The following is a 23,592-nucleotide window of genomic DNA, read 5'->3' on the forward strand; positions in this document are numbered from 1 at the left end:
TGTACCCTTGTCCTGCAGCTGCAGGGGGGAGGGGGGTCGGCATGGAGGGCCCACAGCTGGAAACCCAAGTTGTTCCTTGTGTGCTGATTTTCTGCTCCTGGCCTGGGGTCTGGAGGCTGGGAGAAATAAGGGAGACCAGGGCTCCTGACCAGGCTTGGAGTCTGGCTGGAGGGGCGCATCCTCACCCAGTTAAGAGGAAGGAATGCAGCCGCAGAGCCAGCCCTGGTGGCTTGCAGGAGGGGAAACGGGGCACACCGGCCTGGCCGGAGGGGACTATCTGCCCCAGGGGGTGACCCAAGATGCTGTCAGGATTGGGGCGCCTGGTGTTGAGAGGGGCACAGGAGCCCAGGAGCGTGCAGGCCAGGGTGCCAGCAGGTGGCGCTGGCTCCGAAGACAGAAAAAAAATGCCTGCAGCAAACCTGAGTGGGTGTCACTGCGGCTGCAGATGGTGGGGGAGGGGTCTGCTTCTCCCCGGGGCTGCGGAGCCTCACGTGCCTCAGTCCCGCACAGTCCAGAGGTTTGGGGCGCCATGCGGTCAGGCACATCCACCTCCCTTCTTTCGACCCTGACTGGCCCTGGGTGTAAACCACCCTCCCTCATCATTTTGACCCATGTCCGTGAGGTGCGGAAGCCGTTCCAGGAGCCCAGAGAGGGCCACCCCCACCCCGTGGCCCAGTGGACTGAGAAAGGACATACTTTGCAGTGACCTCAGGCCCTATCCCACCCCTTCCGTCGTAGTCATGGCAACTGCCCAGCGCGCCGCAGTTGGGGCTACTGGCCCTTGGGACACTGTTGGCCCCGCGCCCGTGGCGCTCCTGTCCCGCGGGGCCACCCGCCGCCAGCACCGCGGACAGCGCTCCGACCTGCCCGCGGGGTGGCCCTGGCCTCCCCAAACCCAGCCCGCGCGGCCGCCGACTCCCCATCGCTCTCAGTACCCCACCGCCGCCGCCGCCAGCGCCCACCCCCCACTCTGCCGACCCCCGCGGACCCTCCCTTTGTTTCCCGGTTCTCGCTGCCCTCTGGACGCTCTGTTCTGCGGGTACACGTGGCCGCAGCCTCGTCTGGGCCGCAGGCTTCCCCCTCGGCCTCCCCCACCCGCCCCGCAACGCCCGCGGCGTGCGGGTCCCTTTGTGTCCCGCGGCCAGGTCCCCGGCCCGGCAGCTGGGCCGCCCTCTGGGAGGGCGCATTGTTCGCCGGATTTGTCCGCGGCGCGAGGGGCCGCCGGGGGCCGGGCTCGCCTTCCTCCCGCGGGAGGGGCACCGCGCCGGCCCGGCTCGCGGGCCATTTCCATGAGAAAGGAGCGGCGGAGGCGCCTCTCTTGGCATTCACCGCGTGCCTTAATTGTATAGACATTAAATCAAGGTCCGCTGTGAACACGCAGAGGGGCCCTCAGGGCTGCAGCGGGCGGCGAACGGCCCGGCCCAGGTCGGGGCAGCGGCTCCGGTTCGCGATGGGTCCTCGCCCGAAGGGCGCGAACGCTCCGGCGTCTTCGCGGTGGGGCGCGCGGGGCGGGGGCGCTGCGCTACGCCGACAGTGCCTCCTCGGACTCCAGCCTGGATCCGCCCCCAACTCCGAAGAGCCCACTCTTCTTCCCCTTCCGTAGCAAGGAGGGGCCCAAGCAAGCCCCTCGGGCGTCCCCGGAACCTGGAACCCCGCGGAATCGCGGCAAGGAGGCGCTGGAGGAGACGGGGTGAGCAAGCGAGTGCGCGCCCGGCCGCCTGGCGCGGGCCGCCGAGGGGTGCGGTGCCCGCTCCGGCAAAGCGGCGCGAGGTTCTCCGCAGCGACCTCCCCCGCAGAGCCCCCTCCCCGGCACTACCAGCGAGCGCGCTTCGAAAGCGGCTAAAAGAAAGAATCTCGATGCTCAGAAAGGAAAGCCAGTCTCTTTTTACAGCCCAGCGAGCTCACCCTCCCCACGCGTCGGTACCCACGAGACGCTCAAGCCGTTGGTGGAGAGAAAGCCGGGAAGACACGGAGAAGCCGCTCGCGGGACTTGTCCCGGCCCGGCCCCGAGAGCAGTTACCCGTCCGAGGCGGGAGCTGCAGCCGCCTCCTGTCGCTCCTCGGCCACCGCCGCCTCCGCCTCCTCCTCGGGCCCCGCGCGCCTCGCGGGGCCCTCACGCCGCTGCCCGGGGCGGAGAGCGCCGGGACGCCGCCAAAGGAGCCAAGGAAGTCCCCGAGCTCCGCGGGCCCGCTAGGAGCCGACCGTCAACCGGCTTAGCGCGGCGGGCGCCCAGCTCCTGCTCACCCGGGCCGGCCCAGGAGCGACTGTCCCCCGCCCGCCGCCGCCGCAGCTGCCCCCGCGCGTATCCGCGCTCGGCTCGGGCACCGGGCGATTATCACTGGGGCGCGCGGTGACGTCACCCGGACACCGGCTCCGTCGCCGCCTCCCCGAGGTGTCCTTGAGAACTGCGGGGCACGCGCGCCGCGCACACGCGCATACACGCACTGCGCGCCCGGTACCTCCCGCGCACACTCGCCGCGTCGCGCTCCGCGCGCTCTTCCGTTCACACGGACGCCGCCCTCGAGCGCCCTCGACCGTCCCCGGCATTCCGCGGCCGCACGTCTGCCCACGGGAACGCGTCTCTCTCATCCACACACACACACACGGACCCTCCCGCGCCCCTCCCGCATCCACGCGAACACTCCTCCTGCAGCCCCGCGGCCGCAGCCCCCCTGAGTGCACGTTGACACCCACCAGCCACGCCTCGGCTGCACACAGCTTGGTCTCACACGCAGACGCACCTCCCCACGGCCTGCGCCGCAGTTTCGCGCTTCCAGTTTCCCCCCACAAGGCGCACATCGTCCTGCTCGCATCGTCACTACCCGCAGCGCCTGCAGCCCCCACAGGAAGGGAAGGCTCAGGAGCCCAGAGCTCAGAGCGGCCCACTGGCCGCTGGAGGAGGGAGATAGACACCCCATCAAAGACCATTCTCCTCGCTGCGTCCTGACTGGGGTGGGGTGTTCTCGTCCGGGGCCCACTGGCTGCGGATTCACAGGAGACACCCCAAGGCCTCACTCACACCCTGTCCTTGAAGCCCTGAGGGCTGAGCCTCATTCGAACCTCTCAGGCCAAGGACCAGTGGCTCCCCGAAGCCAGGCCTCCCCACCGGCCTTTGTTCCAATGCAGAAAATGAGGGAGCCTCAGGCCCAGGCCCGGCCAGCAGGCCTCTGTCCCCTCTCTTGCCCTTCAGGCCCACACACCCCCTGTGCCATCTGCCTCAGAGCAGAGCCTGCTGACCCTCACACCTTGGACATGAGGTCCTGGCCCTCCCTGCTGCCCCTCTCCAGCACTGCAGGAGCCCAGGGCAGCAAAAGCGACCGGGGCGGGCTCTCAGGGTGGCTGTGCGTGCCACCCCCGCACGCGGGTCCTCAATCCTTAGGATGGCTCTCCCCTAGGGCCCTTCCCAGCTGCAGTTCCTAGCCCTTTGCTGGAGTCGGAAGTGGCCCTTCTCCCTCGCATGGGGTGCAAACTGCCTCCTTCAGCCCGACATCCAGTAAAATCCCAAGCCTGCCGGGTTTCCAGACACAGCCAGCCCAGGCCTGATGCTTGCTGGCAGGGGTGGAGGGCAGGGGACACAGGGCAGCCGGCAGAGACTGCATCGACTGCAGCCTCTAATGCGACTGAGGCAGGTCCCCACAGGCAGCGGGGGCCGCTGTCCATGGTGTTGAAACAGAACCCCGAATCCCAGTCTCATCTTGCCCAGCCTCGCCTCTGGACTTTCTTCACCCCACTCCCATCTTCTCCCTAGAAGGGTTGGGGCATACTCCTGCCCTCATCCTTTGACTTCCTGGATGGGTCCTGGTCGCTTCTGGCTTCCAGCTCCCTACAGCTTGTCTGCATTCTATGGGGGAGGGCTCCTCAGGTTTACAGATCCCAAATCTTCCTTCAGATCCCCCTTTGTACCAGACTGGCTCCACCCAGAGCCAGGGGAGGATCACCAGCCCTCTCAGGCCTGCTTTCTTCTCTGGCTGAGCCCCTCCATTCTGACTCCCCTCACATCTCTCCCCAGGCAGGTAAGGTGGGGGTGTGTGCCCCATGCTTTGGATCAGACCAGCTTTCTGTGCAACCCCAAAGCAGCCTACAGCATTTGCTCTTGGGATCCCAAGCACCCACCCACGGAGCCTGAGGCTCACCCCTTCTTCCATTCCCAGGGACCTGTGGCCCCCAACCCTGGCCCACAGGAGGAAGGGTCGCCTTGGGCACGGGGTAGCTGCTGGATGAGAAAAGATTTCCTGCCCTGCCCGTCCTCCTGCGCCAGCCTGGGGGAACCTTCTTGGTGGCACTGACGCCTCTGAAGGTTCTATAGAAGTCAACTCACGGCTGCGAGACCCCCGCTGGGGTATGTGCTCCTTTCGGCTCCTCAGGTGCCAACCCAGCCTCACCGCACCCCAGCCCAGCCATACCCGAACTGTCTCTGCGCCGCTGCCCACGCCGCCGCTTCCGCCCAGCACACGGAGAATTTGTGTTTGTGGATTCGTTTATTTGCCAGCTCCAAGGATCAGGGCAGGGGCTCCTGGCTCCCAGCGGAGGGCGCGAGGAGATGCGTGGCCGATTGCTCAGTGCTCCGTATTCCGTGCTACTGCCTCCATGCGCACAAAGGCCCTGAGAGCCTGGGCCGGCAACTTGGAGGTGGGTCAGGTGGCTTCGCGGGGCGGGGGCAGGGAGGAGGGAGGGAGGGATGCAACCGAGACCCCCTTCCTCCTCCCCTCCCCTCCCCTCCGCCACCGTGAAAGGCTGAGAATAACGTGGGATTAAACAAATCCACAGAAACCAGGGAGGAACCCCCGCCCTTTCTGCTCCGGCTTCCTCGTCACACCGCCCGCCCCTCCTGGGTGCGAGGCCTGTCATTCCTCTAGAAAGGGGAGGGGCCGTGGCACCGCTGGCTCTTGGCCCCTCGACCCTTGACCCTGCCCTCGCTCCAAGGTGGAAGAGGAAGGGGAATGGGGCCTGGAGACCTGAAGGGAGTGGGGAGAGGCTGGAGGCCAGCGGCAGGGCCCTTCAGGGCAGATGTAGCCTGGGATGGGGAGGCTGAGAGCCTCAGCCCGAAGGAGGCGGAGAGTCTGCAGGCACAGGACTCCAGGGGGCCAAGGCCAAGCCCTGCTCATGGTCCAGCCCTGCTCTGAACCATGTCTTGGACGTGGTCCACTGCTTCCAAGCTCCGGCTTGGGTGGTCCAGGGACCTCAGAGGCTCCCATACAGTCCTACCCCTGCATCAAGGCCCCGGTCCCCCCAATTCCCCCAAGGAAGCGCCTGGCTCCCGCTCATTCCCCCCTTCCCTCCACATGGAGCAGGTGCCTGATGCCGTAGGGGGAGGGGTTCCACACCCCCCCCCGGGAGGGACCCCCCAGGAATTGGGACACTTCTGGGGCCTCTTCTGCCCCCTACGTGCTCCCAGGGTACTGACCAGTGGCTTCTCCCTGTATGACTGCAGGGTGTGCCGAGAGCAGGTGCAGCGCGAGCCCCCCATCATGTAGAGGCTAGGTCTCTGTTCCCATCCCTATGCTTAGGTCTGGATGGGGCCTGACGGGAGGGGTTCCTCCCTTCGCCCTTTGAAGTGGGTGGGGGGCCGGACGCCCGCCACGCCTGAGTGCGGAGGGCGAGGGCGGGAGCAAGGCCACCACAAAGGCTGCGATTGTTAGCCGGCGGTGGCACAGTGGGTGGGGCTCGGGGGCCAGAATGGAAATGAGGCTGCAGCCCCTCTCCCGGGCTCCCGCCCCTTCTCCCTCCTCCTTGGCTCCAGCTGGTCCAGCTCCGCATGGAGGGACTGGTGGAGGTGCGCCCAGCAGGCCCAGAGGTGCACCTCTCCTGCTGGGTCATCGGGCTGTGCACGCCGCGGGTGGTGGTCAGGAAGCCAGGTGAGTGGTGCACCTGGACAGTCAGGCACAGTGGAGGCCAGTGCAGAGTCCCAGGCAGGGCGTGGTGTGAGGGGTGCTGGCTGAAGCCTGGCCAGTGGGAGGAAGGGGCCTTTTGTTCCCCCAGAGCCCCTGTCCAACCTCCCTGAGGTTGTAGTTGCCTCCTTGGTCACCTAGCCACCCTCCCCTGCCCTGGGCTGGCCGCCTCCCTCCAGCCAGCTGCGTCCTGGCAGTGAAGCAGCCCCTGTTGTCCCCAGGCCCAGCCCAGGTCCCAGAAGGCATGTTGTGGGGAGGGGTCCCAGGCTGTCCCCCACTCACCCCACCTAGGGGTCTAGTGTCAGCAAAGTGCCCCTGGGAAGGTGAGGGTGAGAGCTTGCTGCCTCTGCTGCCCTCAGGAAAGCACAGACGAAGTCGGGGCAGGATCAGCCTGGGAACTAGTCTCCCTGGGGCTCCTCCAGGGCCTGCAGAGCCCCCTCACCAGCCCTGAGCCCCTTCCGCCCGGCTACAGGGGCCCAGCCCACTGGGACATGCAGGATCCTCTAGATTAGGATGCCCACTTAGAACCTGAGCCTCCTTGGAGAGTTGGGAGCAGGGACTGATTTCCTTGGCCCTGAGGTCTCTCTCCACCAGACCCCTGCCCCACTTGGCTGCTTGTCTCCTCAGCCAGGCAGGGTGATGGTGGGATGAGCCCAGCCCAGCCCTGGGCTCAGGTTGTCCTAAGTCTACACTGGTGGGGGCTCTGACTGTCCCCACCGCCTCCATCCACAGCCTGGGAGAGGGGTGGGCCTGCCCCCACCAAGGTCCCCTCCCCATCTCAGAGGTGAGGAGGCAGTTCTGCCCCAGGGACCCCCAGTGTGCCCCCTCCTCCCTCAGCTCCCAGAGACCCCAGCAAGGAGTCCACCCCAGGAGCATCCCAGACGGGGCCGGCCCAGGCCTAGATTCTGAAAGACTGCGATGGCTTGGCTCAGATCTGGGCCTCTGGCAGCCTTGGACACAGCAGGGAGAGAGGGGGTATCAGAGTGGCCTCCTACTGTGCACTCCTTCCTCAGGCCCAGGTTTCTGCCTCCTCCACCCCCTCTGCTGTGTCTGTAGCCCCAGTTCTTCTGCCTCCAGGCGAACTCTTTCCCTTTGGTCTTTGGATCTCTCAGATCTGTGTGTCTCCATCTCTCTCTGCACCTCCCCCCATTTCTCCCTCCTTCTCTGCTTCCTCTGTCCTGCCCCCTGCCCCTGCCTCTGTTCCCTCACCTCCCTCCACCTCTGAGCATCTGGCTCCTTTTCCTCCATGACCCACACCTCTCTCCAGTCTCTCAGACTTGCCTCCTCTCAGCGACAGGAGCACTTTACTGCTGCCCTCTTCAGGTCTGCCCCCACCCTCCAGGATGTGTCACAGAGAGTGTCCCCTGCTGGGGGAAACAGGTGGAACTTTCCACCAGGCCTTGGGAAGTGAGAGGGTGGCAGAGGGATGAAGGGGAGGAGGGGACAAGTTATGGTCCCCAGGAAAAAAGACTCCCCTGTCCAGCCAGTGTTTACCCCCAGGGTTGGAGAGGAGGATACAAGAGCCCAGGGGATGTAGGTGGATGTGCTGCAGTGGCCAGCAGTAGGGGACAGAAGCTGGGCCAACGCTGTGTGCCCCAGGAGAGGGGCAGGAGCATGCTAGTGGGAATGCAGGGCCGGGTGGGTGGGGGCTGCTCAGACTTGGGGGCTGGGGGACTACACCAGGGGCCTTGGCTTGACTTGGTAGGAGTATCCTGGGGTGCAGATCGGGGAGAGGAAGCTGGTCATCAGCCATCATGTTACTAAGAGCCTTCAGCCACCCATGGGCTGGTGTGGAGTCCAGGGGTCTGTCTCTGTGCATTTCAGGGTGAATGTTTATTTGAGACAAGGGGTAGTGGTTTCCCACTAATGGTGGAGTTCTAAACTGGAGGACAAGGACATGGCAGCCATTTTATTTGTGTAAGAGTAATGTGTTAATGACAGCGCACATGTCTGAAGTAAGACGGTCCTGAGGAGCTTGTCCAGAACCCTCTTTCCTCCCGTTTAGAAGGCCCCAGGTGTTCTAAGGGCACCTAGTTTCCACCAGGACTGGGTGAGGAGCAAGGAGAAAGCAGGTGACCAAAATTGGGCCTATGGGGAGTCCCTGAATGTGGCCCATCAGAGGTCTGGCAGCCTCAGGACAGGAGCCTCTGGGGGTAAGGGATTTGCCACCTTCTGCACCCCCATGCATGGCCTCAGGGGTGAAGGGGGTGGTGGCTTTCTCTCCTTGTCAAGCCCTCTCCAAGGATGCCAGCTTGACCTGGCTCTGCCATGGAGATCCTGATGGACCCCAGGGCAGGAGGGAACAGGACCCCCAGAAAGTGCCTGTGACTGGGCAGTGGGCAGGGAGCTGTCCAGGGTGCTGCTCAGACGGCCAGGGTGTCTTTACCCATGGACGGTGTCCAGTCTCTTTTGAAATGACCCTCTGGTCATCAGCCCACCCTTCGTTTGAGAGGGGCAGAAGCATACCCACAGCCAACCATGAAGTGTGGGGATCTCCAGATCCTGCCCTGGGCTTTTGAGAGACACCTTTCTGGCTTATCTAAAGCTCTGGCATCACCCCTCATACTCTGGGTGGCAGGAATTCAGGGGATTGTTGGTGGAGGGCAGCTTTCCAAACCCCTGGAAAACCCCCTGGACTGTGACCTGTGCACCACCTCAGTCCAACAGTGACTGTACCTGCAGGCTTCAGGAGAGTTCTGGGCTGCTAATTTGCCCTGGGCCTTGGGGAAGTCCCTGCTGGACCCATCTACAAGATGAGGAGGGGGATAAGGGGCCCTCCAGGACTCTCTTCATGGCTGTCTGGCAACCCCACCCCACAGCCCAACTGGGCCTAAGGACTCCTGTCACTGCACCCCCTCCCCCCGCCAGCCTGGGGCATCTGCCCCACAGTGCTGGCCGGGACAGGTCTTCACACCCCCAGCCCTCTCCCCCTGCTCTAGCCTGTCACTGAGCCTGTCCACTCTCCTCTGTAGTGTAATCCCCCACCCCCTGCCACCCTCTACTAGGGCCCCATCCTCTCAGCTTTCACCAGCTTAGCAGTTTACAGCCAGTGCTCCCCTCCAGGGTGAGACCCAAGTACCCAGCTGCCCCCCAGAACTGCAGGACTGGTGCCCACTCTGAGTAGCCCCCTTGATCCCAAATGTAGGGGGCGGGTTTGTGTTGTGTTTATCTGCCAGCACCTTCCTTGTCCCCTCAGTATGCTCCTTGAAGACAGACCATGTGAACCTCCTCACCTGGGGGCTGGCATTGGGCTATGGCACCAGATGCAAGGGGTCGATCTCCGGGGGACTCAGAGATGCACAGGCTGCAACTGGCCCTGGCCTGAGGGTCAGGGGAGGGCAGGGAGTGGGCAGCTGCCCGGGGAGGGGCTGAGGTGGAGGAAACAGACAGGCAAGGAGGGGCTGGGGCCATCACAGCTCCTGCCTATCTTCCTACCTGGATCCAGCTGGAAGCCTGATGGCCAAGGAGCAGAAGAGTGGTCAGCCTCCTCGCTGCAGCAGGACAGCAAATGGAGGCCATGCCTGTTTTCTCTTCTCTGAACCAGGCACAGGAAGGCTCATCTGACCACACTGGCAGGGTCTGTGCGTTTCTCTTGCTGAGAGAACTGAAGCTAAGATGCTGCAGTGACCCCCGGGGCCTGTGGCCGGTCAAGGAGGTCAGCACACAGGCCCATATGTCCAGGCATCCTCTCCCGGGTGCGGTTGGTCCTGAGTGCCCAGAGACCTTTTCCTCCATCTCGGTGGCAGGAAGGTTGGGATGTGGCCTCCCCTCTACCTGGCTCCTCTGGATGCCACCTGTATCCTTGAGCTGCCCTTTAGCCAGTGTGGGTGGGTTCCTGCCCACCTCCATGCCAGGCACCCACCTCTGCCCTGGCCTGGGTTGGGGGGTTGGGCAGGATGGGGAGAAGCAGAGTGTGCAGGCTGGTGGTGGGTCAACCCAGTGCTCAGAGCCCACGGGGCAGTGGGCAGGACTCAGAGCACCATGTGCTTGATGAGCTCAAGAGAAAGCTTGCTCAGACTCAGGGTGGGAGGGCCCTGACTTCCCCAGTGACCCCAAAGAACATGCCTGAAAGCAGAGTGTGGGCTCTTGAGGGGCGGACCTGGACCACAGGGGGAGGGATGGGAGGGAAGCAGGCACACAACCCAAACTCATCTGAGGGCTGCTCAAGACTTTCCAGAGGAGTCCCACCTGGCCCCACACCCAGAGGCGACGGTCTGCAGTCACCCCCCACCCCCAGGCCCCACCCCACAGAGCTCCTTTGTAGCCCGTGTGGTCCTTGCCCTTGGGGTATATAACCCTTGCCTCAGGCTCTGCTTTGCGGGCACCTTGGCTGAGACAGAAGTTGGGGCTCTGGGAAGTGGCTGGGGTGACACTGGAGAGGCCAGCCAAGGCTGGAGTCACTGCTGTGTCTCTGCCCCAATCAGGGATTGTGGAGTAAGAGAGGGAGTGGACAGTTGGATGCCTCCTTCAAAAAGTCCACTGCACTGTGCTTGGGCCCTGGGTGGAAACTGGAATCCTGAGAGGGGACCAGATGGCCGACTGAAGGACCGTGGGGACACCCTCTGCCAGGGCTAGGTCTGGGAAGCGCAAAGGGGTCTAACCCTGTGGACCCCCGCCCCCAGGCTGGGTGGAGAGCCTCGGAGCCTGCCCCCAGATGTCCAGCGATCAAAGAGAAGAGTGGGTCCAGGAAAAATCGAGCTGCCAAGTGGTTGATTGGCTTTGCCTCCATCAGCCTGATGAATATTCATGAGGTGCCGCTCTCTTCGTGAGCCGGAGCTCTGCGTTCAGTCTGTGCGCCTGCGTGTGCGCGTGCGTGAGTGCGTGTGTGCGGTGCAGGTCACACACGCCTCTTCCGCTGCCTGCCGGACGCTAGCCCGCGCTTTGCCCCGATTGGCCTGGCGGCGGTCTAGGAGATGCCATGGCAACCCCTGGCTGGATTTCTGGCGGGTCTCCCCTTCCCTTTTCCTGTCAAGCCCCTGCTGATAAACCCTAGGCCAATGGTGCGAATATCTGTGCTGGGTGTGTGCGCACAGGTGTGCAAGTATCTGTGAGCGAGTGTGCAAGAAGCAGGGAGTGGAAGCAGCTGTCATCACCCCCCAGAGCAGGCAGCCCACGGGAACTCGAGGGGCCCACTGGCCACAGAGGGTGTGGGTGGGAGTCTCGTTCTAATTTCCAAAAAGACTTGGGGCAAGGCCACCATTTTCCTCGTGGGAGGAGGTGGGTGAGAAATTGCAACCAATATTCTGGAGATTTGTTAAGTTTCCTTTATTTGGGGACATCAGAAAACTTAATTCTTTGATGTCAGCGGCTCATCAGGATCAAGAAACCAGAGGCTTTGGACCCAGAGTCAACCACTGACATCTACTCAGCATCACCAAGCAGCAAACTCCCTGCATGGGCACAGGGCGGACATTTCTGACACCCCACCTCCTCTGAACAGTGTGTGTGTGAGTGTGCATGCTCGTGTGTGCGAGTGAAGTGCACCCAGAGGTCATGGTCCCAGCTGATGCAGACACACTTTGTGAGCCACGAGGCAGACTCATTTGCACCGCCGACTGAGAACCAGGTGGCAGTGTGATCACCGTGGAGAAGCCCCAGGTCAGTTCCTGCTGGGCGCCTGGACCCTGGGAACCCTCCCTTCGCTTCTCTCTGGCTCTCCTGAGAACCCCATCCTGCTGGCAGGGGCTGTGCTCCCATCTGGGTGGTGGCAGGTGAGGGTATTTCAGTGGGTCCTGGAAGGAGCACGGTGCATGGTTTTCCATCAGCTGGGGCGCTGTCAGCCCAGGTTCCTGGTGTTGAGGGAGGGGCTTGCCCCAGGGAGTAAGGAGGGCTGGAGAGAAGGGAGGTGGGATCTGCTGAAAAGCCCTCAAAAGGCAGCCCTCAGGACCTTCTCCAGGGCTTGGGGTTGGGTCCCTGGGAGGGCCTGAGTGGGCAGTGGGAGCAGCGCAGGGGCCCATGGTCCTGGGTGCACCTGAGTGTGAGGATGGGTGGGTGTCCCGGACAGTCCAGGAGACTTGGAGAGGCAGAGAGCAGAGCATCCCAGAGAGGGAGTGTGAGAAAGGCAGGGAGGAAGAGCCTGGGATGACTGGAGTCTGCACGAGGACCCCTTGCCCCAGAAGCGGTATATAGAGAATCGTGTGCCCCACAGGGGAGACCCTCTGTGGTGTTTGGTGGTTAAGGAGAGAGTGAGGGGCGTGAGAGGGTCTGACACACCCTTCCCCACTCCGTAGCTGCAGGGCCTCTCAGGAGTGCGGAGGGTGGCCAGTGGCTGGTCGCCTCTCAGTGGGGTCAGACAGGCTTCAGAGCGCCAGCTGTGGCACTGGCCTGTCTGGTTCTCCAAAGGAGGAAGCGGGGACCCCGGGACCACGTGGCTTGCGGTGCCTGGGGTGGGGGAACCCCTGCCTGGTAATCAGGTGTCCCCGCGTGGCCGGTGTGTTCAGGGTGCAGCTGGCGGTCACTTCACACGCTCTTCCTGCCGGGCCACCAGGCCGTACCCTGGGATGCACAAACACTGAGGGAGAGAGGCGGCACAGACCGAGGAGTGTCACCATGGAAATAAGGTGTGTTGGGACGCTGCACTGCAGGGGAGCTTGTGGGCAGGATGCCCTGATGGTGGGCGCTGGTCAGTGACAGGTCTGTCCTCCCTCAAGTGTGGGAATGGGGGCATGCTGGGCTAGGGGAGCCAAAGCTGCCAGTGGCCCCATAGCTGGCTCTTCCGTAGCTGCCGCTGTGTTGTCCCCTGGCAGGTACGGGTGGGTCTGTGTGCAGGCCGAGAGGCACCCCCTTTGGGGGCAGTGGTCCCACGTGCCCCTTGGAGGGACGCAGGACACCAGGACACTGGCCTCTTCCTTCCTTCTGCTTCTCCAGGGAGAGGCATCTCCTCTTCCAGTCGCCCCGCCCCGTCCCATGCAGAGAGGAGGTGGTTCCACACCTGTAGCCAAAGCTCTGCCAAGAAAGTATCTCCACGTGGCTCCCGTAGCCACGCCCTGCACCCTCTGGCATCTGGCCCTATGGCGGGGGCCCGGGGTCTGCCCACCAGCCCTAGGGGACGAGTCCAGCAGCTCCTTCGCCCAGCACTGCTCTTGCCCATTTGAGGGAGCAGTATCCCTGCAGAGATTAATGTCTTGGTAAGCTGCGCCCTGCCACCTGGAATGTCACTGGTGAGGACAGAAGTCAGCAAGGTAGGGTGGATGTCTGCTCACCCCAGCCCTTGTACAACAAGGACCATAGCCAGGGTGTCTCCAGGCCTCTGCTCAGCCTGGAGGAAAGTTGTCCAGTGGCCAGAATGTGACCTCGGCTGTCTAGTTTCTAACCAGCGGTCAGAGCCCAGACCCCTCTGAGCAGTACCATGAGTGACTCTCATACTGAGAGTGGTAAAGAGTCCTTCCAGAGCCCCCAAGGGTCCAGGAGCTCCAAATGCCCCAAGAAGGACCAGGAAAGAGTGGCCCGGAGGCTGAAGCTCATTGCTCTGGGCTCCAAGGGGACCCATGCCACCCGCCGTGAGCAGTCTGGTGCCAGGATGGTCCTGCCAGCAGCTGGCAGCCAGCAGATGAGGGGAGTGGACGGCCAGCAGCCCTGGCCATCCCTGGGGAGCTGGTCTTCACTTAATACCTCCCGCTCCCCCGGGGCTGCACCAGCCTGACTGCCACCGCCAGTAGTGCTGTGAGAGAACTGAATCTGAGGCTTATCTTTGGAAATTAATCCAGCTCAGGGTGGGATTAACTAGGACATCCCTTTAGATAGTGGAACCCAAGGTCGGGGAGACGGGGGCTGGGAGCAGCCAGCTGGGAGCTGCTGAGCCCTGATTTTCCTCTAAGTAGAGCTGCTGGTCACCACGGGGAATCAGGCAGGGGCTGAGAGCTGGGGATGGGAAGGGAAGTATTGATGAGGGGGCAGGGTTTGGCCCAGAAGTTCTGGGGGGAGTGGTAGAGGGTTAGGGATGGTGGTCTCCAGAAAATAGAGGGAGAGAGATGGAGGGGGAGAAAAGGGAGGGGGAAAGGGGCACTTTTTTGCTGTTTCCCTGGATCCTCCCTGCAGCCTTCCAGGCAGTGGTCCTGCCCACCCCCAACCCTCCATTTTATAGATGGGGAAATTGAGTCCTGATGCTTCCTGCCCCCACAAGCACCCCAAAGACTCTTGTCCAGCCAGGTTCCCTCGTGGGCTGCCCACAGCACAGACAGGTTCAGGCCAACCAACCAAGGGGCAGACAGGAGGGCAGGTGGTGCTCTAGATGCCCCCGCTCTGCCCCCCACTGCCCGCCGCCCACCCCCCATCCCTCTTGCTTCCTCCTGCTCTCCTGTCCTCCCCTGCCTTCCTTCCCCCATCCTTAGTGGTCCAGGGCACCAAGGGGACGTGATCCATTGAGGGAGGTTCTCCCTGGAAGAGCAGCAACCTCCTCAGGTACCAGAGAGTCCTAGGAGGGTGACCAGCTCCTGGCCTGTGGCTGGCCGCACCATCCAGCCAGGAGAAGGGTTTCAGACAGCTTTGTCCAGAGTTGTGGCTTTTGGTGGTAATTTTATGGAGCTTCATGATTCCTTGTTAATTTTCTTTGATTAGACTTTGATTTAAAATCCAAGGCTCCTTGGAAGGGACAGGAGAGAAATTTACCTAATTCATCACCTCTGTGTGCAAACACATGAAGAAGAGACGCCCCTTTAAACGGGGCCTCAGGCCCAGCACCTTTGCAGGGTCCACACGCCACCCCCGCCCCCACAGCGAACACCTTTATTACTCTGTTAATTTGGAAAACAGGTCATGGGAAATTACATTGCTTAAAGTAGGACACCAATTATAACACTGCATTCTATTAAAAGGAGAGCATCTCAGGGATCTTTGTTAGTTTACTGTAATTAAAGGCAAAGTATTCGGAGTTTAGTCGTCACTGGCTCTCGACCTCACAGTGGCCTCGCCTCTGTCGGGGGCATCAAGGCGGCTCTGAGACCCCAGCACGCGAGGCGTCTTGGCTCATGGTTTGCCACAGTCAGTTTGTGATGCACGTCCCAGCAGGACAGAGGACAGATGGATAATAAACACACTGCTGCCCTTTGTTAATAAAAACGAGACAGAGTTCTGTCCACTAGCAAAATGGGATCACTGTCTCGACTGCATTCAGTCCGGGAAGCAGCGCCTGCAGGGAGCACCAGCTCAACAAAGCCTTGATAGACTGGGCGTCTGAGGGGCAGACCTGACTCCAGCCAGGCCAGCAGCACCCATGATCTTGTTCTTCTGCAAGCTCCAGGAGGAGACCAAGGCACAGAGAGGCTGAGGAGCTTGCCCATGGTCACACAGCCAGTGCACCTGCCCCTCACTCTCGTCCACTAGAAAACAGGAGTCTCCTCCCCAAAGACAGGCCTTGGTCAGCTCCCAGATAGGGCAGCTCAGGGAACTGGGGTCCACCTTAGCCCCCTCCCCTACCCCGAGGAGAAAAGAGTTGCTCCAAACCCCACTTGCCTGGGTCAGGGCCTCCCAGAGAAGCCCTGGATGCGACGGTAAAACAAAGGCTTCCCAATGAGGGGCTGTGTCCTGGGGGCTGGCAGCTGAGGGGGCCACACCAGAGGAGGGTTTGGGAGTGGGATGAGGCCCCAGGTGTGGGTGACGTCGGCCTTGGTGGGGGGTGGGGGTAGCTTCACTGGCCTGACTGTGTGCCAGCCCCACCTGCAGCCCATCTTCTGCCAGGTGATGGAGGAGACATGGGCACAGAGGAGCCCTGTGCCATGGGGTCTGCTCCCTTCAGCCCCACGAAGGGAGACCCAGGCAAGCTGCCCGAGGGCCTGAGCTTCAGGTGGCTCAGACCCCACAGAGAGAACCCTTGTGCGTTCCCTCGTGTTGACAGTGAGGGGGCAGCCACGCACCCTGGAGCCAGGGCCTTTCCCTGCATGCTTGCTGTGTGACCACGGGCAAGTTCCTCAGCCTCTCTGTGCCTTTGTCTCCCCTGTGCCGCACGCTGTGGTCTGGCTGCTGTCGGATGCCCAAGCACATCCAGGTCACATGGACAGCCTTGCTTGTTAATCCCTATTAACTGTGACGACACCGACAGTCCCAGCGTGGACCAGAGAGGGTCCTCTGGATGGGCACCATCTGGATCTCTTGGGAGGAGGCCTGGAGAGCCCTGGCCTCCACCCCGGGCACCTGCCTGGACAGGGGGCCCCAAGGCAAAGCCCTGGCAGCTCATGGGCCAAGGAACTGGGGTTGGCGTCATCATCTCGCACTGGGGGTGCCCCGCAGCTGGGCTCACTGACCTTTGAAGCTAGCATTATTGCAAAAATCATTTTGCACTTTATTTTAAACAAAAGGATGCTTCCCCGAGTGGCTCTTTGCTGTTGGGATTGCATTGTTTTTATTGCAATTTACGTGCATTGCTGTGATCAAGTTAAAAGCACACTCTAAAAATAAATGCTCCTCTTAAAGCGTCCTCAGGTTGAGCTGCCCAGGCTGATGCACTGTGTGTCCCGACTACAGCCGAGTGTGGAGTGTGTTCGAGGTGCCAGCATGCCTCCCCCACGTGGGTGGAAACCGGACCCGTCCAAGACTCTCCAAGGAGCCGTGTTCTCTGGACCTGGAGGCCCAATTACTGGGCTTCTGTGTGTTCCTCCTGCTGGGAGCGCGGGGGCCTTCTCCAGGCAGCGGTGCCCCAAGCTACCTGTCTCTGTGTGGCCTTGTTTCCTCTCGGTCCTGCAGGGCAGAGTCAGGGCACAGTCTTTGTGGGGACCCCAGCGACGGCCACTCCCTGATCCAGACCACAGGTGTGTCCCAGCCCAGCTGGGGGGCAGGGCACCCCAAACCTGCTTACACCTGTCCCTTGGGTCCCGCCCACCCTACGGACAGTCATAGCACATCCTCTGTGGGATGCCCGTTTGTGACCCCTTTCCTCTGCGCCCCAGCCTGTTCTGGCCTTGAGGTGTCAACATCCTTCCGGGGGTGGAGGGGGCCCCAGAGCTGCTGGTCTGTGACCCGGCCCACAGGGAGTGGGGCGGGTCTTGCAGTGCTCATCACAGAGACAGACCCCAACCAGCGGGAAAGACTCTGAAGGTCCCCAGGCCCCTGTAAGCCAAGGCCAGGCCCCAACGGCCACACTGGCCCCGCGCAGCCAGGCTCCCCCGGAGGCTCCGGGAGAGGGTCCTTCTTGCCTCTTCCAGCTTCTGGGGCCCAGACGTCGCTGGGCTTGAGGCCGCCTCCCTCCCATCTCTGCCTCTGTGGAGTTCCCCTGTGTGTGTGTCTCTGAAGCCGCCTCCCCATGAGAACAGTAGTCACTGGATTTAGGGCCACTGCCTCCACTGTGGCCTCATCTTTTTATACCTGCGAAGTCCCTGGTTCCATACAAGATCTCGCTCTCAGCCACTGGAATCCAGGACATGAGCAGAACCTACGGGAATGTGATTCAGCCCATGACAAGGGGAGCCCTGCCTCCCCACCCAGGCATCTGCACCCACTCGTGCCCCCGACCCCCCTAGGGGAGCCTCTCACAGCTCATCTTGTTACAGAAACACCTGGCTCTGAAATAGCAGGTTCTCTGGGTCCACATTTCCACTTCAGCTTATTTGTTTCACACCTGTCTCGAAGGATGTTCTGGCTGGGGGTGTCTTGAGGCTTCCTGGTGGACGCCAGGCCACCCGGATAGACACATCTGAGCTGAACACACAGCGCTGACCACACTGCCTGAGCCTGGCCGGGACCTAACTGAGAGTCTGCCTGGAACCAAAACTCTGTGGTTGGATGCGTGATGCTATCTCCCCTCCGTCCTTGCTGGCTTCACACGACGTCGAGGGACTGAGATAGAAAGTGAGTCATCCCCAGCAATTCGCAAGTCCCTGGAGAGCTCCCAGGAACACACATGAATTCAATATTCTCATCAGCTGCTGGGGATCATGCAGACCTGCTTTCTGCTGAACAGAATATTTGTGCGATTACAGCAAATCCTTGCACACAGAGGCCAGGGAAGGTGATGCTGATGCTGAGGCCTCGGTGCTGGGCTGTGGGTTCTAGAAATGCCCTGAGATGTGGCCGCAGGTTGAAACCTGAAACTGAAGTAGCAGCCGAAGGGAGGCAGGAGGGGCTGGCCGTTCCCATAGTGGCTCAGGAGGATGGTCTCTGAGGTAGGCTCCAGGGGCACCTTGCCTTTCACACCTCACCAGCCGTGTGACCCTGAAGCCATGACCTGACCTGCCACCCTGCTCTCCTCGTCCAACAGCTATGGTGCAGCCTCCTCTGGGAGGCTTGGACGAGGCTGTGCAGGTGTAGCATCTCCTTGACCTTCTTAGTGGGTCCCTGGATTCTCATAGTGCTCTTAGGACACTGCTTCTACCAGGAAGACACAAATCAACACACGTGGGACCCAACAACAACTTCAACTACCTGACGCAAAATCAGTGTAACTGACGGGAGAAATAGACAAACCCACGGTCATCGCTGGAGATTTTAATACCCTCCTCTGAGTCTTAGGACAACTAAACAAAAAGCTGGTAATGGTGGATAAGATTTGAACAATACTACCGGCCCACCTGCCCTAGTTGGCAGGACTAGGACGCAATGCCAAACTGCCCCAGGATTCACATGTTTTTCAAGTACTTGGAGCATTCACCTGGACAGACCCTCCTCTGGATCTTCAAGTCATTCCCACTACATTTTAAAGGATCGAAATCTTTAAGAGTTTATCTATTATAACAGTAGGATTAAATTAGAGATCGACATGATATTCAGGACTTCTGCAATGGCTCAGTGGTAAAGAATCTGCCTGCAATGCAGGAGATACAGGCGACACGGGTTCAATCCCTGGGTTGGGAAGATCCCCTGGAAAAGGGATAGGCTACCCACTCCAGTATTCTGGCCTGGAGAATTCCATGGACTGTATAGTCCATGGGATTGCAAAGAGTCAGACACAACTGAGTGACTTTCACTTCACATGATATTCAGAAAAACCTTCAACATTTGGAAATTAAGCACTAAATTTCTCAATCTCCCATGGGGACAGGGAGAAATCATAAGGGAAACCAGGACACACCTATAGTGAAATGAATTAATAATGCTGCTTTCAGGACTTGTGGGCTCTAGGAGAAAAGCAGAAAGGTCTAAAGGTCTGAAATTAGTGATTTTAAGTTTTCACCTAAAAGTAGAGGAAAATCACAAGTTAAACCTGAATTTAATTTCAGGTTGAAAAGTAGAAGGAAGAAAATAATAAGAATAGAAATAAGTGAAACAGAAGACAGACGATAGAACCTGCTTGTGTATCGGACTCTGGCCTCACCTGCCCCAGCTCAGGCGACTTTTCCAGGTGAGCCTGGCTGGGTCACGCTGCTTTGCCAGGCTCAGGCCTCATGGTGCAGGGTTGGGGGACACCAGGGCTCAGTGGGGGCAGCAGGGGGGACCTGCCAGATGCATGGCAGGTGCCAGCAAAGTACTAAAGTGAACTATTGAGGGAAAGCGTTGCTGGGGGATCCGAGTGATGGGGACCAGTGATGGGGAATTTTTTCCAGAGGGGGCTGCATAGCTGAGGGTGGGGCACCCGGACAGATGCACACCTGAGGGGCCTTGGAGGGACCCTGCTTCCAGCCCATGGCCAAAGCCGTGGTTCTGGATGGCCCTGTGCTGTGCCTGTGCCAGGTAAATGAACTACAGCCTCATGGAGACACACCGAGGAGGCTGTCCAGTGAAACCTGTGAGTCTGCAGGAACATGGGGACCTACTTCCATCCACGTGTCAGCATGGCGGCTTGTCAGTGTCCCAGCAGTCACTCTAGCAAGATGGTGATGCTGTAGCCAAGGGGCTGAACACAGAAATTTTGCAGGTGGCTATTGACAGTTCCCAGGACTTGTGTCCTTGCACACAGAGACACCCTGGCAGAAGAGATAAAGGCTCTGGTGTGGCCATGAGTTAACTCAACACTTGAGCTACATCTCTGCCAGCAGTCACCAGCTTATCTTCCGATGGGAGTGCAGCTTTGTGCGTGAGATCCCAGCTTCGCCCACCAAGCGCCCGCCCATGTTAGTATATTTGGGTTCAGTTGTGTGGTTTTGTGAAGAGGACACATAGAAACCCCGGCTGCTGGCACCACGTCATCTCCCCACCTGCCTGTCTTCCCAAGACTATTGCAGTTGGTTGCTGTCCTGCTGGGCAAACATTTAAAAATCGCTGTTACAACAATCAGGCCTTTTGCGAGATGCAAGGGTCATGGACTAGCCACTGCCAGACCACTGCGAGCCCTGGTGACTGGTAGCACATGCCTTTCACAACACTGGAACAGGCCCGCGATCCAGCTTGCCTGGAAGAAAGCAATGCCTGCGGTCATTAAACAAGCACTTTGTATTTTGAAATAATTATAGATTCACAGGAAGTTGCACAGATGGTGCAGAGGTGTCCTTCCTTGAGAATCCTCATTGGTAACATGTACACGTCACATAATACAGTCTGACATCACAGCTGGCACCGGGTCTCCCAAAGCGTGTGACCAGTCCCTGGTGTCCAGCATGCATGTGGATCCCAGGACACCCAGGCGTAAGTCTGTGCCCTCATGTCTCCCTCCCGTGGTCCTTTACTGTCAGCCGCCCTCGGCATCGCTCACCCTGCAGCTGAGAGTCTGTTCTCTGTAGTTTGTCGTTTCAAGAATGTCCAACGAACGGAAACGTATTGGTGTGACCTGGGCCCTGCTTCCTTCCCTCAAGGTGGGCTGGGCGACCATCCACGCACTGCTTCATTGGTGCTCCTTCCTGCACCCGAGCCTAGTCCTGGTCTGGCTGTGTTTGGTTTGTACGTCTGTTTAGCCTTTCACCTGTTGCGGGAGATTTTGTTTTTTCTTGGTTTGGCTGTTGCGATCAAGGTGTGTGTCCAGGTAAGTGTGGACAGGTCTCCATCCCTCTGGGATAAGCCCAGGAGACCAATGGCTGGGATGTAGGAGTAAGATGGCTGCGAGGTTCCCCAGGGAAGCTGCTCATTTTCCACCCCCACCTCGGCAGTGGGCCAGGGTCCCAGCCTCTCCGCATCCTCACAGCGCTTGGTGTTGCTTTTCCCAGTGTAGTCCTGCTGGTGGGTGCCTTTGATGCCTCCTTGCCCCTCCCCAGCCCAGCCCACAGGACCCCCCTTCACCTTCAGCTAGGGTTCTAGTCTGGGTGGGCAGACCACCAGGACTTAGGAAGGACCTCAGGACTCCAGGCCTCCCACCTCGGGGAAGTTGCTCTGGACACAACACAGGCAGTCAGGAAGGAACTAAACTTCCCCTCAAATCCCAAATCAGCAAGTTCCAGATCAGTCAGGCTGGTTCAGAGCCGCCGATCTTGAACTCAGAAAATGATTTTTCTGAGAGATCTATTCAGCGGCGTTTTAATTCACTGTCTATTAACTTGATTGAGTTGTGCCTCTTGGATTCATGTTTTGAAGTCCTGGTTAGGTTTTCCATCAGCCTAGTGGGTCCTCGGCCTCCAGCTTGAGGTAGTGGTGACCTCAGGCCTGGGGGGAGGAAGTGAGGGGACCCTCCTGCTTCTCCCTGAGGCCCCTCCTGCCTGTAGGCCGGGGGCTGCTTCCCAGGACCCTGGTGTGAGCTGAGGGCTACATTTTCAGGGGTTTCTTACCCCAAAGCCCCTGTCCGGTCCTCACCCTCTCACTGGTTCAGCAGAGGGAGCATGTGGCTGGCAGGGCCAAGTCCTCTGTGAGTCCAGGTCCACACCAGGGACTGATGAGGCTTCCGTCTGGGGAGTCTCACGGGGACCCCTGGAGATTCCTCCGAACCTCATCTCCCCCCACCCCGGACTTAGCCTGGTGTCGAATGCACACACAGAGTCCTGGGTCACCCCCAGGGTCCATGAATCCTCAGATCCAAAGGCTGAATCGTGGCTGCCCTTCCTGGGAGGAAGTGTGTCCTTTCATTGAGTTTTCAGACTCCCAAGGTCAGTCCAGCATCCTCATATTCAGGATGGAGATAGTGCCACCGACCCAGCCTCGCTGGACCATGGAGAGACTGGCACCATGGGGGGCCCCAGGGACTTTTTCATGGTGGGGTCACAAGCTGGGAGGGCTCAACTGGGCTCCAGATCCAAGCTGCCTCCCCTGTCGGCCACTGTGAGAGGCAGTCGAGCTACAGCCTTGCCGGGCGCTGGTCCCATGAGCTTCAGGGTCAGAGTCTGGTGAGCGCACGTCCACCCTTTCTCAGGACTGTGAGCTTTCCTGACATCACCTTAATGCCCCTTGGCCAACCAGGGTTGCTGCCCCCCTCCATGGAGTAGAGGGCCCTGCTCAGAGGGGCTCATGGGTGTCCTGCCCCCTCCACGGAGGAAGAGGACTGGCTCAGAGGGGATTACAGGTGTCCATGTGCCTGGCTGGACAGATCACCAGGATCCTGACTAGGTTCCTCTGACTTCAAAGCTTCAGCTCCAGCCTCTGTGCTGTCTGGTGTCTGAGGCATGTCCTCCAGGGTGACAGGAGGAGGCTAATGAGCCTGGGGTCAGCTATGATGCTGCAGCCCCTGAAAGACACATCCTCTGAGTTCCCTCATCTCAGGGACCAGGGACTGTGGGCTGATCGGGCTGCGACGCTGCTGTCGCACTCAGCTCTGGACCAGATGGAAGTGACCCTGAGCCTCTGGGAAGACTGTGCTTCCTGCACACCTGGCGTTTTTGTGACGTGGATAGCCCTGTCTCTGGGGATTGACACCCACCCTGTCTTATCCGAGAGCATCAAGGGAAATGCAGCCTCCTCCAAGTCCTGAAGAGGAGCCCCCCTCTCCGGGCAGGGGTGGGAGGGGGTCTTTGCTTTGCATTTCAATGGGTTTTTATGAACCCACCTGCGTGCACACAAAAAAAACCCCTTCTGTGCAGGAGGGGGGTAATTTCAGCCTCGCACAGTCTCGGGGCCTCTATTGTTCCCCAATGTACAGATGTTCGTTCCCCTCCCCCCTCCACGGCTGTCTCGCTATGACGACATAAATACGACGTGTCTCCCGCCAGCTCGAAAGCCTTTGTTTCCAAGGACAGCAGCCTATTATGATGTCACGGGTGGGACAGTAATCACCACCCCCACCCGAGAGTCTAACGCAGACAATGAAAGAGGCTGCGGTAGGCCCGGCAGAGGAGGGGAACCCAGGGACGGAGGAGAGGGCATCTCACCCAGACTGGGTACCAAGCTGGGGCCTCCCTTCTCCGTGGGCCCTGCCCTGCTGACCACATGGTCACTCGGGAAGGGAAATGGCCTTGAGTGGCCGTGACGGTGTCTGGGCTTGACCTCGGCTCTGGCTTAAGAGTGTAATCGCCTCTGTCCACCCACCCCCTGGGATTCGGGACACAGCACCAGGCCTCAGGTGTGGAAGCCCCGACAGACCAGGCCAGTCCCCTAGGCTCGGCGTCCACCTCCTGCGGCCTGAGGTGCAGTCAGGACAGCAGGTCATTGGTGAAGACTTTGAATGAAACCTGTCCTAGAGACTCATCACAGCACAGCGTCGGGGGCGTCTCCTTCCTTCCACAGACGCCAGAGAGATTTGATGAAATAAAACATGTTCTTATGATATTTAAAAAGCCTCGCAGCAAACTTGAAAGAGAAAGGAACCTTCTCCACCTGACCAAGGACAGCAGACACCCCGCACACTTCATGGAGCCGTCAGGGGCGGCGTGGGGTCGAGGCAGGAGCCTTTGGCCATAGTTTTCTGTCTTACAGGATGCCATGTGGTTGGAATCACAGTCTATAGCCTTCTTAGGTTAGCATCTTTCACTAGTAATATGCATGTCAT

At 60.2% G+C, this 23,592-nt stretch overlaps 1 long non-coding RNA gene across 6 annotated transcripts in view; it reads left to right on the forward strand.

Moving 5' to 3' along the window:
- Window positions 1-2,786: 2,786 nt before the first annotated feature.
- The window catches only part of LOC110134837 (uncharacterized), a 36,553-nt gene continuing 15,747 nt past the window's right edge, over window positions 2,787-23,592 (forward strand). For 3 of the 6 annotated variants that reach the window (XR_011489547.1, XR_002313183.2, XR_011489550.1), the window contains exons 1-4: window positions 2,788-4,629; window positions 9,433-9,684; window positions 11,171-12,448; window positions 16,296-23,559. This is a non-coding gene — a long non-coding RNA (uncharacterized lncRNA). Of the gene's footprint in view, window positions 4,630-9,432; window positions 9,685-11,170; window positions 12,449-16,295; window positions 23,560-23,592 lie in introns of all 6 variants that reach the window. The other 3 variants (XR_011489548.1, XR_011489549.1, XR_011489551.1) reach the window with 3 other exon arrangements.

Source organism: Odocoileus virginianus, chromosome 9 (genome assembly GCF_023699985.2).
Source record: "Odocoileus virginianus isolate 20LAN1187 ecotype Illinois chromosome 9, Ovbor_1.2, whole genome shotgun sequence".
Classification (NCBI taxonomy): domain Eukaryota; kingdom Metazoa; phylum Chordata; class Mammalia; order Artiodactyla; family Cervidae; genus Odocoileus; species Odocoileus virginianus.